Below are 14,548 nucleotides of genomic sequence, written 5' to 3' on the forward strand. Positions count from 1 at the left end.
CAACCCAGAGCGTCCTAGAGAATTCAGTGGCTGAGGCTTTCGAACATGTAAAGCACAACAAAGACAGCAGCAGAGTCCTAGGACTGGCCTCTCCCGATGGCCCATAATTTAATGCAATGCCATCGCAGGGTCACTGGGTTCTGACGAACATAAGTGGATTCTCGAGTTCTGGCATGGCCCCGCTGGGTCATTCCCACCACTGTGCTGCGGTGGAGGGGGTTTCCAGGCAAGCCGCAAGTGGGCAGGTCTGGGAAGCGGGGTTTCAGGGGACCACATGGCAGATATGCCTAAATAAGGTCCTGGCTGGAAGCATAAATTGGCTCGGAAGGCCAGCACTGTCCAGCGAGCCCCATTCAAAGCTATTTATGGCTTTGCCTCAGACTGGAGGTTGGGGTTTGATTTACAACGACTGAGAGACTGTAAACCTTTTCAAAAGGAGCACAACCTTGCAGAAAGCTGGTGTTCCCAGGCACCGCTTGCTACAATGTTTTGCTCCTTTGGGTTACAGGCAAGAAGCGGATTCAGGATCTGAAAGATTTCTCTTAAAAAGAAAATGTCTTGAAGGAATGTCAAACTGACCTCTCAAAGGTACTGGCTGGATGCATGCTCTTGATCAGAAAATCCATTTCTTTAAATCTAAAAGGGGCTTTTTCTTTAAAAAAAGGGGGAAAAAAAGGGCTTACTTGTCAGGGGCTGGGCAGCGAAAGCATCCAACTTTGAGCAGACCCCGGCTTCTACTCAGGGTGAGAAAGAAAAGCAGGTGCTGCACACAGAATGCACGTGTCCCCCTCGAACTCGTATCCTGAAGCCTAACGCCCAATGTGATGGCATCTGCAAGTGGGGCCTTGGGCGGTGATTAGGCCATGAGGGGAGAGCCCTTATGAGTGGGATTAGGGCCCTTATAAAGGAGAGGCCAGAGAACTTGTTCTCTGCTTTGCATCACGTGAGCGCACCTTCTAAAGCTGTTTTCTTTTGTCAAGTGGTTCTCCTCTTCATAGGATGTCTTGAGGATTAAATAAGGACATTTGGGGCATCCCAAAGTGTGGTGTGCATGTCAATGTTGGTAAGCACAGTGATTCTTTTCTTTTTTTGGTCTCACACAAAGAAAACTGGTCGTTTTAATGGTTATGCATATATCTTAAGGAATGTTAGAAAAAAAGCACATCAAACCCATCATTTCATGTCTACTATTGCTCAGGATGAGGCTTAAATTAAAAAGTGAGTGGACTGAGAAAGTCACTAAGTAAATAGTCATGTAGTTGGTATATAAGCAAAGCAAAAGTCATGAAACGTGCAGGACATTGAGATGAAAGGTGGGTACGCTCGTGGCACAGAGCCTGGTCCAGAGGAGGAGCCCCCACATGACGCCCACCATTTAGCAGTGCCTACATCATCTCTAACCCTCATGACAAGGCAGTGGGAATTCCCGTTCCTAACCAACAGCTGAAAAAACTGAGGTTTGAAAAAATGAGAACACTTGCCAAGACGCACACAACTCGAAAGCGGCAAAGCCGGGATTTGTATGTAGGTCTGTTTGCATTCAGTTCCCAGATTTTCTAAGTGGACTGCACCACCCTCAATAAATCATTCTCTCTCGCCTCTAGAAAAAACAAGGGTCCTTTGTATGAACGCCTCATCAAGATCCCCGATCTGGGGCACGGCCCACTCTATCCCAGCGCACACACTTACGATGCATGTTTATTTGCATTGTGCTTGGACAACACGGCACCACAGCAACAAACTGTAAGACCAGCTCTGCTTTCCATGTGGCTGGCCCACCACCCCGGCCTCAGGAGGCCCGAGGGGAGCAGCCTGGGTCTGCTTGGCCTTGGGGCAGCGCGTGGTGGCTGGATCTCTTCTCACTATCAGGGTGCTAAGAGTTGAGCCCGAGTAATGTCTAGGGAAGGGGCCTTCTGGTCTGGTCATGCTCACTCGGGGTCCAGGTGGATTTCTGGAGCCACAGTTGCAGTGCGACACTCTGCTCAGAGTCCTCTGGGCACTTACATTCCCCCTGGGACCCACAGGCAGGACTGGGTGTTCCTGGGCCCTTGGCTACACACCATCTGGATGACACCCTTCTACCAATACCCAGAAGGGTGTCCCCAAGGCTTCCCTGCCCACGCCAGCAAGGCTCGCGGCTTTCTCCCTACACAGTCATTCCAGAGGCTCGTGCTTTCTGCTGCCTCTCCTCCAAGTTCTCCGGATTTTCACAATTCTCACTCCCTCAGTGGTCATGTTCCACAAACAGGTGTGCACGTGTGTTTTAAAATTACCGTCATAATATCACTTCATGTGAGTAGTTACCTTCTGTCTCGGCCAAAGAACAAACTCTTATACATCATGGACCAAAGATGAGGACTCCATCAGAATTGCCGAGCGTCTCATCAGAGTGCTGTCTACATCGACCGAGCACTAACTATGCCCAAGCAGTACTCTAGAGCGTCGCGTGTACTAGCTCACTTCCTCTCCTCGAGGCAGGAACTACTATCCTCCCAATTTTGCAGTCAAGAAACTGAGTCACAGAAGGATGGAACAGCTGGATGATGAAGCCAGAGCGTGCTCTTAACCACTGGGCTGGGCTGGGACATGAGCTTGAGGGCGTCTCCTGGATTGGGAAGGATAACAAGCTTGTCTGAGAGTAAGGAGAGCTGGGGTTGCAGCTACACGCAAGCTGTGCGACCCTGGACAGACCACTCCACCTCACCGAGACCTTTCTGTCATCCGTGCAATGGAGACAAGACCTGCCCCGCTCACCCAGCGGTTACTATCACGGTCAGAAGAAATAACTGATGTGAGAATACTCAGTTTTTGGCAGATGTATACATGAAGGGCAGGGACGAGTGGATAAGTCTGATGCTATTCCTGGCTTCAGGAAACATCGAGGACCTTACAGAAGAGGAAAGGCAGACCAGACAAGCATTTCTTCCACGGATTTCTGCAAACACTCAGGCAAAGTGCGTGAGGCACAGCTCAGAGTGCTGCCAGGAGCGCCGTGTGGCCTGCAACAGCCCACAGTCTCTGCGTTTCACCCGCCTCACCCCGAAATGAGGGCGTCTCAGAGGAGGACCCTGCTTCTTCTCATGTTTTATGACTTTGACCTTGTTTCTGGATTAAAATATCTTTGAAATAGCAAACAGTTTACACTAGGCATTCTTCTTGCTGGTGGGAGCAAGTCGCAGTGATGTGTCTGACGGATATTAATGGTGTTTACACATGCAACACCAAGGAGCGGTCATTCCAAAACAACATTTATGGTGGCATTTTTGCCTCCCTGTAATACCAGCATTCCGATTTGGGATCTTGAGCCCGCATGCTCCTTTTCATCCTAAACTGAGGACTTCCCCTTTGACCCACCTCTCCAGCCTCCAACCTTCCACCTTGCAGAATGCATTTTCATGTCTAAGCTCCCTTGAACTTGAAACCCATTTAGGGGGAAAACACCAGCCTTGAAGTCAGACAGTCCCAAGGTTGAATCCTGATTCTGGAACTTACTACCTGCATGACACAGGACAAGACTCTCTGAACTTATGATTCCTTATCCGGGAAACGGAGATAAAAATAGCTGTCTCATAGGGCTGCTGTGACGATCAAATGGGATAAAGCAAGTCAAGTGTTTGGATGCACAGCAGGCATTCAATAAATGGCAGCTGTTATTACTCAGGTTAGGGACTAGATTAGTCAGCACACGCTAGGTTATGCTGCAGAAACAAATTAATACCCAGATCTCGGAGGTATAACGGAGCAAAGGTTAATTTCTCACTCGTGCTAACTGGCCAGTGCAGGTCAGCAGGGGATTCTGCTCCATGCATTCACTCAAGGACCCAGGATGATTACTGGCCCTGGTTAGTTGCAAGGGGCTGGGAGATGTAGGGAGGCACATGGAATACTAGATGAGCATTACTCTTTATGTGAAGTGAAGCCAAATTTTGTTCACCTTTGGTCTCTCACAGTGCTCAGCAATGTGCCAGGCATATTAGAGATGATAAATACTATGCCAGGCTTCTTAGAAATTAAGACACAAGTCAAAAAGAAGGCTTCTCTAATATGTAATAATTTTCTCGCCAAAACAGTTTTCTCTCTCTTTTGTTTCACTTTAATCAGATGTTATTCTCTCATCCTGCAGTTTATCATTGAAACAAGTATTGCAGAAGTTTTGTAGACAATGTCCATTTTGAGGAAGTTTGCAAGCGCCCTTCAACTTAAGGGAAAACTCCAGGTCATGTCTGGGCCTTGTGGTATATTTGGAAGAGAAAGAAAGAGAAGAGAGGGTGGGACCGCCAAGGACAAGAAGACAAGCTGTTTAGTCTCTTACAATACCTCCAGCCCTTCTCAAGCCAGTCACCTGGGGGTAGGTGGGTGGTTAATGGCTATGGAATTGACGCAGGGAGGGAGTATGGCTTTCCCATGGCCCCAAAACAAATCAAGGGTAGGCCAATGTTCCTTCTATACTTTTCCCTTCTTTCCAAACCATGGTACTCTGCAAAGTCCTCCTTCTTGCCCAACATTCATAGAAACTATTGTGGGTCATGATGCACCCAATACATCTACCCAGGAAAATTCCTGAAAGCTGATGATGATTTCCCCCTGCAACCTGGGTGGAGAAAGGGGGGCTCAGGAAAGATCCTTTCCCAGAGGAAGGAATCACCTGTCACCACGCTCCCCTCTGGGCCCACAGATATGTTCTGGTCCTGACTCTGCCACCATGTCACTGGGTGACCTTGGACAACACACCACTCTTCTCTGGGCATCTCTTTATTCACCTGTAAAGTCATTCAACAAACATGCAGTGCAGCCTGAGAGAAGGGCTGGGAATGTGCAGATGACTACACCACGAACCTGACTTCCAAACAGAGGAGCAGGTAGGGGTGGGGGTTGGTGGAGACCCGGCAGGTGCATGCTGCAACCAAACGGGCCGGCTGCCTCGCAGCCCCGGCCAAGGTTGCCGAGCAGGAATGTGGGTTCAGTGCTGGCGAATCTCCTGATGTTTTCAAGAGAAGCAGGAAATACAGAATTTTATGTAAAGTTTGAGCAGGTCAACCAAATCAAATTTATCTGTTGCCTGGCTTTGGGCCATGGCAAACCTATTTCCAACTCCTGCTGAACGTCCATGGTAAGACTTTATGAGACTGTAATATAATACAATCCTATTTGGTCTGATAATCTGATTATTTTTTCATATGGCCAGGCTTTTAAAACAAATGCAGTATTTTACTCTAATGAGAAAGCATTACCATGGAATACAGATAAAAGTATGAATAAAAAAATTTAAAAATTCTTAATTATTCCTAATCCCACCCTCCAAAATTAACATTTTGATGTATATTTTGGTGTATTTCCTTCCAGTCTTTCCTCTCTATATAAATTATATAACTAACATTATATATGTGTATTTGTGTGTTTGTGTTTATGCATGTGTGTATGTCACATTATATACATAACGTGTTAAATTTTTTTAAAAATTAGGATGACTCTGCTTCGAGTTTGGTTCTGCTTCTGCTGCTTTGCACTTAAGGTGACATTGTGAGTTTTTTCCCATGTCATTATATATTCTTCAAAAACTTGATTTTTAATAGCTACATAAAAATTCAATCATACAGATTTACCATAATTTATTTAACCTTTAACTTATTGTTGAACACGGGAGGGTGTTTCTAATTTTTGAATCTATAAATAGAATTGCAATGCGCATCCTTCTACAAAAATCTGTGCACACGTATCTGATTATTTCTTTAGGACAAATGCCTACAGGTGGAATTCCAGAGTCAAGGGACATGAATATTTTTAAGGCTGCTGATACACATAACTAATCTCTCTTCATGAAAGCCATACCACTTTACCCTTTCACTGCATTCTTACTAACATTGGATACTGCTATTTTAAAGAACTGAATGTTAATTTAATAAGGTTAAACAAGTGATATTTCATGGTTATCCTAATTTTAATCTATTTTTAGTGAAGGTGGATATTTTTTCCCAAAATGTTTTATGGCCATTTGTATCTTTTTTTCTGACTTATCTTAAACAACACCCCTTTAAAGAACCATTTTCTATATTATATATGCAGGAAAGCATTGCATCACATTCTTTATAGTAGGAAAAAAAACAGATATAAAACCAAATGTATACTACGTTTACACGTTTACAACCACATAAAAATAGCAATCACAGTGGGAGGTGTATTTGAGGGTTGAAATTTCTGAAGATACTCTTTTCTATTTTTCAAAATGTTTTGTAATTCTGTTATACAACGTTTGTAGTTAAAAGAAAAAAATACTTTAAAGACACATTTTTACTTGACTTCCCAAATAGGCCATCCCAGTTTCTTACGAGCCCCCTGTATTCTTTTAAAAACATCTGTGTTTGTGTCACAGGGGATTAAAAACTTTTCATACTTAAGTAATTCTGTTGTCACTACAATCAGCAGAGAAAAAGGCATCTTTGTCATTCGTGGCAAGCAGGGCTCACAGTAACGAATCTGCAGTCGGGTTACTCCAGCCCTTTGGGACCCCTCTCCCCCTACCCTACCCTGAGGTTTGGGAAGCAGGTGGGTCTGGAACTGCAGAAGCCTGAGAGCGAATGGAAGGCACACCACGCAGTCCTGAGGGGCCCCCAGTCGGCTGTGGACGGCAGGAGATGAGGCAGCTCCTGTGAGAATGAGCAGGAAGCCTTCCAGACCTGCAGGGTCAGGAATCACCGACGTTAGACCGGGATGGGCCCATTTTACAGATGGCAAAACTGAGGCCCAGAGAGGGAGAATTTCAGTCACTAGGACAGGCAGACTGGGCCTCTGGGATGCCCATCAAAACCTTAAATCAAGACATTGTCATCATTACTTCTGATGCTTGACATTAGTAGACCATCAGACACCTTTCAAACATGTTCTCTTTTGACTGCTGCTTGGTCCTCACAATGGCCCGGAGAGCACGGCAGTGCTGGAACTCAGCATTCCAGTTTAGCAGAAGGAGACACTGAGGGTCAGTGGGGGGAAGGGAGCTGAATCTTAAGCACCTCCTGTGTGCAGGATGTTTTTGTGTGGTTTTGTTCTTTTATTTATTAATTTGAACATATGATAAATGTGTTTATGCACAGGGTTATAAAAAAGTGACACTAAAGAAAACAGAGCAAAAAACCAAGCCCCACCCCCCAGCCACTCAGCTCTTATTCCCAGAAGCATCTCTGTGACTAGTATCCTGTGCATCGTTCCAGCGCCAGGCTATGAGCATGCAAGCACGCGTTGAAGCAAGCTCTTTGCTCCTTCCTTCCTCCCTTTCTTTCTCTTTCCCTTACTCCTTCCTCCTACTCCTCCCTTCTTTTCTTTCTTTGAAAAAAATGGTCCTTGAAAAGCATCCTATATCAGTTCATATGGGTTGGCTTCATTCCTTTTCACAGCTGCAAAGTAAGCCATATATGGATATATGATCATTTATGTAACCAGTACCCCATAGGCGGGTATTTCTGGCTGTTTCCCAGCTTTTGCCACTTCAGACTCTCCTCATACAATCATCACTGCATACATGTGCAAGTTTGTCTGCAGGATGGACTTCAAGAAGTAGAATTGCTAAGCAGAAGAATTTGTGCATTTAAAATTTTGTAAGATCCAAAGTACTCTCCCCAGAGGCTGTCCAATTTATGCATCACTGGCAATTTATGAGAGTGTCTGTTTCTGCACAACCTTGATAATAGGATGTCTTGTCTAACTTTTAAATCTTTGCCAATCTGATAGTTTATAACAGTATCTCATTGTAGTTTAATTTCCACTTCTCATAGTAAGGGAAGTTGAGCATTGTTTCGCATGTTTAAATGCCACTTGCGTTTCCTTTTCTGTTCATGTTCTTGGACCGTTTTTTCCTCCAGGGTTGGTATTTTTCTTATTGATTGGTAGGGACTCTTTATATATTAAGCAAATTAGCTCATGTCTGGGATATACACTTGCGACTTTTTTTTCCAAGTGACTCATCTGTCTCTTGATTTTGCTTATAGCATTGTGATGAAGATGTGGGGGACTGGAATTGGCCACCTCAAGATATGTCTCTTTGGCATGAGGATTATTTTGGGCTGGTTACTTTTGAAAACTGCAGACAGAAAAGAGACTCTGAAAAGCAGAATTTACTTACCCTTTGTTAAGAAACATTTACATTGTAAAGGAAATCTCCATCTGTAAAGGTGTCTCCCTCTCTGTACCAGGAAGAAGGGGGGATGACCTTATCTCCAGAAACTCTTAATCAATGCCAAAGGCAAGGACTTAAATCTGCATCTTTTTTACTGTACTTGTCTGGTAACCTCCTGTAACTGACTCCCTCCACCCCTAACATCCTCCTTTGTCTTTAGCTGAGGATATTTAAGGTGGTGGCTTCTGCCATTTTGGCGAGTTGCTCAGCTTGCCTGGGCCTCTCCCGTGTATACATGTTACAAAGCTTTGTTTAATTTTCTCCTGTTATTCTGTCTCATGTGAATTTAATTTGTTGTCCAGCCAGAAGGACCCAGAGGAGGTAGAGGAAATGTCTTCCTCCCCTACAAAGACATTTAAAATTTTTAAGTATTAGAATTTATCAAAACTTTTTGGTATGTTTTTGATTATACTTAGAAAGGCCTTCTCTACTCTGATACTATTTTAACAATCTCTTATCTTCTTCAAGTAGTTGCATTTTATTTCTTTTTTTTTTCATTTATATTTTTGATTCATCTGGAATTATTTCTGGTGAAAGGAGTGAGTTGTGGTCCAACTTAATATTTTCCAAGTGGTTCTCCAATTGTTCCAACGCCATTTTTTGAATAATCGATCTTTTCTCCAGTGATTTTCAATGTCACCTTTAATATATACTAAATTCATGTCTTTGGGTGTATTTCTGGACCCTCTTCTATTCTGGGTGTCCGTCTGGAATCTATTCCAGAGCCACTTTCATTGGTGATCACATTCGCCCAGAGCACACTTGAGGTGCAGGTGAGCTGGAGCCAGGTCTCCTGCGACAGGGTGGTGATGGCCTGCCAACCCTGAGGGGAATCAGAGAGGTGCCAGATCCGGATCCTCCGAGGTGGGAAGATAAACCGCAGGCCACAGAACCAGCCTCCCCCTCCCCGTCATTCCCTCAGAGGAGGGAGTGCTCTCCGCCAGCTCTGGGCTGGGCTCCGGCTTTCTCTAGAGTGGAGTGGTCTGCCCTTGGGCTAGTTAGCTCACCAATTGGAGCCTCAGTTTTCCCATCTGCAAAATGGTAACAATAATAACATCTATGCCACGTTTCCAGGATTCAGTCCCCTGATGCCGGACAAAGGTGTGATAGTAAGAGCCGCAGCTTGAGGACTGAGGGCTATGTTACCATGGCCGAGCCGCCCTGCCTCCCTCTGAGGCAAACGATGTGCATCGCTGTAGCTCCAGATTAGCAGGGACCGAGCTCTGCAGCTTTCTGGTAGCTGGTTAATAAGTCGAAAGTCCTGGCTGCCCACACCCCAAGGGTACAGAGCTCCTGAGGGCAGCTTCCTTGGAGGAGGATGGGCAGAGCATGGGCCACTCTGCCTGCCTTCAGAGCCCCGCACTGACAGGGCCTTCGAGCAGGGCGGCCGCCTGGGAGGGCACGGGAACCCCTGGGCTCTGCTGGGTGCGCAGGAGTGCGGGGAAGCGGCTGGGCAGGACACAGGGGCGGTGGCCAGGGTGAGGGCTCCCGCACAGCACCTGGTGGCCGCGCGACGCCGTTCCCGGGGTGCACCTGCTCACACCTGGATGGCAGCGCTGTGCCCCCCGGAAGTTGGCTCGGAGCCCAGGGGTCCTGGCACAGCGCACAGCGCTGCTCAGCGTGCCCGTGCCGACCGGGAGCCCCGCCCTCGCCGGGTTTGCACTGCCCTCCTCCATCATCTGAGCTCCCCGAGAGGCAGGGACTTATCCGATTCGCATTCCCCAGAGGAGCAGTTTGCTCATCAGATAGAGCCCACGAGCAGCCCAAAGTCAAGACGACGGGAGCCGAGTTCGAACCCGTGCCTTGCGGGTCTGAAGGCCAGACCACAGAGCTCTGGACAGGGGCCAAGGGGACTCTGCTTAGTCATCTGTTTGTTCAATGAACGTTCGTTGAGCACCAGCTTCATGTCAGCACTGGAACAGGTGCTGGGTGCACAGCGGCAGCTAAGACACAGTTCTTGCTCAAAGGGACCAGACAAACCAACAACTACTCTGTGACGTGTGGTGGGTGTACAAGTGCCGTGGGAGGTCAGGGAAGGCTTCCCAGAGGAGGCAACTTGTGAAACAGAACTTGAAGGATGCTTTTGTCGTCAATGATGAGCAGGAGTTTTATTCCTCAGTGACTGAAAATGCAGGTTCCTGGGCCCCCGTGCTATGCTCCAGGCTCCTGCCCTCTGTAGCTAGACTTTCGAATTTCCAGGGAAGCTTGTTTGAAGTCCCCCCTCCTGGGCCTCTCCCTAGACCTTCTGAATCTGAATTGCAGGGCTGGCACCCAGGCACTGGAATGTTTTCACAACCTCCCAGGTTTTGCTCTGAGAATGTGTATTTGGGGCCCACATGAACATTGCTCATTTTAAGAAAAACTCTAAATGCAATTGAAAAATAAAGCCAGAAGCCCCAAGGATAAACCCCCTGCCCGTTTAGCCCATCACAATCTGATTCTCTCCCTCTGCTTGGAAGACACTATCCGGGCCATTAGATGAGCGCTTCCTCCACCCCCACTGACGACACCTGAGCTGGTAAGAGAGGCTTCGAGCTCTGGGGACTTCTCGTGCCTGTCTGGGAGAAAGCTGGCCTAGAGACTGCAGGGAGGGAGGCCAGGATGTGCTTCACTGGTCATTTTTAAGACAGGAAGCAAAGCATTCGGTGGTAAAGAGCATGGAGCCAGAACACTTGTGTTCCGATTCTGCCCCTGCTACTTCTGAGCTGTGCGATTTCAGACAAGTTACTTAGGCACAGGTTCGAACTCGGCTCCCGTCGTCTTGACTTTGGGCTGCTCGTGGGCTCTATCTGATGAGCAAACTGCTCCTCTGGGGAATGCGAATCGGATAAGTCCCTGCCTCTCGGGGAGCTCAGATGATGGAGGAGGGCAGTGCAAACCCGGCGAGGGCGGGGCTCCCGGTCGGCACGGGCACGCTGAGCAGCGCTGTGCGCTGTGCCAGGACCCCTGGGCTCCGAGCCAACTCCCGGGGGGCACAGCGCTGCCATCCAGGTGTGAGCAGGTGCGCCCCGGGAACGGCGTCGCGCGGCCACCAGGTGCTGTGCCTCAGTTTCTTCCTCTGTAAAATGGGGATAGCAGTAATATCTATCATATAGGTTGCATGAGGATTAACTGAGTTAATATACATAAAGGACTTAGAATAGTGCCTGTCAGATATAGCAAATTTGACATAACTATTTGCTTTCATTATATTAACATGCAAGCTGGAGGTGGAAAGTCAGGGGCTGGCCATGGCTTACACTTCCTCCAGCAGAAGGCATCTTCTCTGACCAACTGTCTTCACTCAGCAAGTCCTGCCTGAGAACTGGCTACATTGTTGACTGTGCCTGGCACTGGAAATACAGCCGTGAGCGGGACATGCACGCGCCCGCCCTCCAGAGGTCCCAGGCCCTGAGAGACGGAGCAACCTTCTCACCATCTGCCTCTCTGAGCAGCAGGACCTGCCTTGGGTGCTTCAAAACAACAAAGCAAGCTTTCCCACTGCCCGGCTCCTTCAGCAGCTCATTTCAAATTTCCAGCGGAGATCAGAGAAAGGGGAGCCGAAGAGAAGGAGGTCGGGAATCAAGGATGGGGTCTTAGCAGCGAGAGCTCTCCCCACCGCACACGTGCCCCTGCCCCAGGCGGGCCCTTTGGGGAGGAGGACCAGTTCTGCAGCCGTTTTTGCCTCGAACAGGGTTTCTCAACCTCCACACTACTGACACTTTGCGGCAGGATAATTCTTTGTGGTCGGGGCTGCCCTGAGCACTGGAGGATGTTTCGCAACATCCCTGGCCTCAAACCACTAGATGCCAGCAGCACCTGTTCGCCCACCTGCTAAGTTTCAACAACCAAAGATGCCTCCAGACATTGCCAAATGCCCCCGGGGACAAACCACCGTGGCCTGAGAAGCACTGCTTTAGAATGGAGCCCCCTGCCCAAGACACCCCTCCCTCCACCCCCAGGGAGGAAGTGGATTTACCTGACTTCTGGAAGGAGAGGCCTCGGGTTCTCTGCCCAAACGCAGCACAGTCGAGGCGTTGGCCTTGGAGATGGTTAAACTGCCCCGTCCCCAAGCCGTCACTGTAAAAGGTGCGGCTCAGCTGGGCCTGGATGGCACGGGAACGTATCAGATCGAACGTATCAGATCACAGGTCTAAGAGGTGATAAAAGCATCGGATACGACCAGGGTGGGAACGCATTTTCCTTTTCCTCCAATTTCCTCTGTGCTTATTAGAAAGTTTTGGATATAACCACAGTAAATATCAGAAAAGAAAGAAATAGGGAAAAGTGCTTTCCTGGGGTGACCCAGGGGACACAGCATCCCAGGAGGCTTGGTGTGGCAGCAAGAGAGAGGATGGGCATCGAGGCTGGAAAATTCTGGGGCGGAACCCTAGGGCTGTTAATTCCCAGACACGAGCCCTCGGGCAGGGACTTCACTTCTCTGAGCATCAGCTTCCACATCTGTGAACCGGGCAGGTAGGAAGGCCTATGACTCAGTGAAGTGGGAGGACTGAACAAGACTACCTTCATCACAGCATCTCCGACAACGCTCGACGCACATGAGATGCTCTGCCTCCGTGCGGGTGAGCTGTGACCCCTGCCCCACCTCCACTTGACAGATGAAAACACTGAGGAGCACGGGGAGGAGGTGCCCTGCCCCAGGGAGCTGGGTTCCCTCCCAGACCTGCTTTAAACCATTTCTGAGGGGCCAACCTGGTGGTGCAGCTTTTTTTTTTTCTTACTATCATTGTGTTTTATTACAAATTTCTTAGTATTTGGACAAATTTTACCCCTAGTCTTTATCCCATTATATTTGATTCTGTTTCCTTATGCTAAGGTAACAATTTATGTTTCTTGGTTCTTCAAATATGCAGATGACTATATTTATTTTTTCAGTTTTTTGTTTGTTTTTTGAGTATCAGTATGAGATCAAAAATTTTTTTTTTATTAAGGTTATAAAAGTTAACATCCTTGTGAAATTACAGTTGTACATTATTATTAGTCATGTTGTAGGTACACCCCGGTGGTGCAGCTTTTAAGTTTGCACGTTCTGCTTCTCGGTGGCCCGGGGTTCGCGGGTTCGGATCCTGGGTGCAGACATGGCACCGCTTGGCAAAAAGCCATGCTGTGGCAGGCATCCCACATATGAAGTAGAGGAAGATGCGCACGGATGTTAGCTCAGGGCCAGTCTTCCTCAGCAAAAAGAGGAGGATTGGCAGCAGATGTTAGCTCAGGGCTAATCTTCCTCAAAAAATAAATAAATAATAAATAAATAAACCATTTCTGAGGCCAAAAGCAGGAAGCAACTTCCCTCTCTGGCCTGAGTTGCCTCATCTGTGAAATGGGACGGTAGAGGTGAGGGTCGGATTAGATGATATCTAGAGGCTTATCTGGCTTTGTGAATTAAAAGAATGTTCTATTACTCGGGGCCAATCTTCAAAAAAAAAAAAAAAACTTTTATATATTGCTGGTGAGATTGTAACACGTTGCAGACACTTTATGTCTGGCAGTTCCTCAAAAAGGTTGAACACAGGGTTCCCATGTGACCTGGCGATTCCACTCCTAGATAGACACGCACGGGAAGTGAGGACACCCGCCACATAGAAATTTGGTCATGAATGTTCAGAGCCGTTAGTCATAACTGCCAAAAAGTGAAATCGACCCAAATGTCTACCAGCTGACAAATACATAAAGTGTGGTACATGGTTACAACGCAGCATGATTCAGCAACAGGAAGGAATGAAGTACTGACACACACTACGACAAGGACAAACCTCGAAAACATAGACTAAGTAAAAGAAGCCAGATACAGAAGGCCACATATTGTATGATTTCATACGTATGAAATGTCTAGAACAGACAGATACATGGAGACAGAAAGTAGATCGGTGGTTTCCAGGGTCTGGGGGGAGGAGGGTACAGGGAGCGACTGCTAACAAGCACGGAGTTTTTGGGGGGATGATGAAATGTTCTGGAATTAGATAGTGGTGATGGTTGCACAACTTGTGAACATACTAAGAACAACCATTGAATTATGTTCTTTAAAAGGAAGAATTTTACGGTGAATTATATCTCGATTGAAACAAACTTGTAAAAAAAAAAAAAAAGAATGTTCTATTAATGATAACAGTTCACAGCTACCCAGTGTATGTTAGGCCCCTTCTATACTTCGCGTCTAACCTAGGGGACTCAGCAAATTACAGACAAGGGCACTGAGGCCTCGTAGAGCTGAGAAGGAACTAATATCCAGAAAATATAAAGAACTCGTACACATTGACAAGAAAAAGACATACAACCCAATTTAAAAATGAGCAGAGACCCTGAAAGGACATTTCTCCAAAGAAGATTTATAAATGGTCAATAAACACACAAAAAGATGCTCCACATCATGAGCCACCATGG

The 14,548-nt window shown here is 47.1% G+C and overlaps 2 protein-coding genes across 15 annotated transcripts in view; both read right to left on the reverse strand.

Annotated features, from left to right (window-relative positions):
• ATG7 (autophagy related 7) overlaps positions 1–14,548 on the reverse strand; it is a 350,405-nt gene that overhangs the window by 311,431 nt on the left and 24,426 nt on the right. The window lies entirely within an intron of this gene.
• Positions 1–14,548, reverse strand: part of HRH1 (histamine receptor H1) — a 97,603-nt gene that overhangs the window by 41,424 nt on the left and 41,631 nt on the right. The window contains exon 3 of one of the 13 annotated variants that reach the window (XM_070574748.1): positions 12,126–12,252. The exons of 11 other annotated variants lie outside the window; for them this stretch is intronic. The gene's annotated coding sequence lies outside the window, so the exon portion shown is untranslated. Of the gene's footprint in view, positions 1–12,125; positions 12,253–14,548 lie in introns of those variants that run through there. One more of the 13 variants, XM_070574755.1, reaches the window with a different exon arrangement.

The sequence above is a fragment of the Equus przewalskii genome, chromosome 15, assembly GCF_037783145.1.
Source record: "Equus przewalskii isolate Varuska chromosome 15, EquPr2, whole genome shotgun sequence".
Lineage (NCBI taxonomy): Eukaryota > Metazoa > Chordata > Mammalia > Perissodactyla > Equidae > Equus > Equus przewalskii.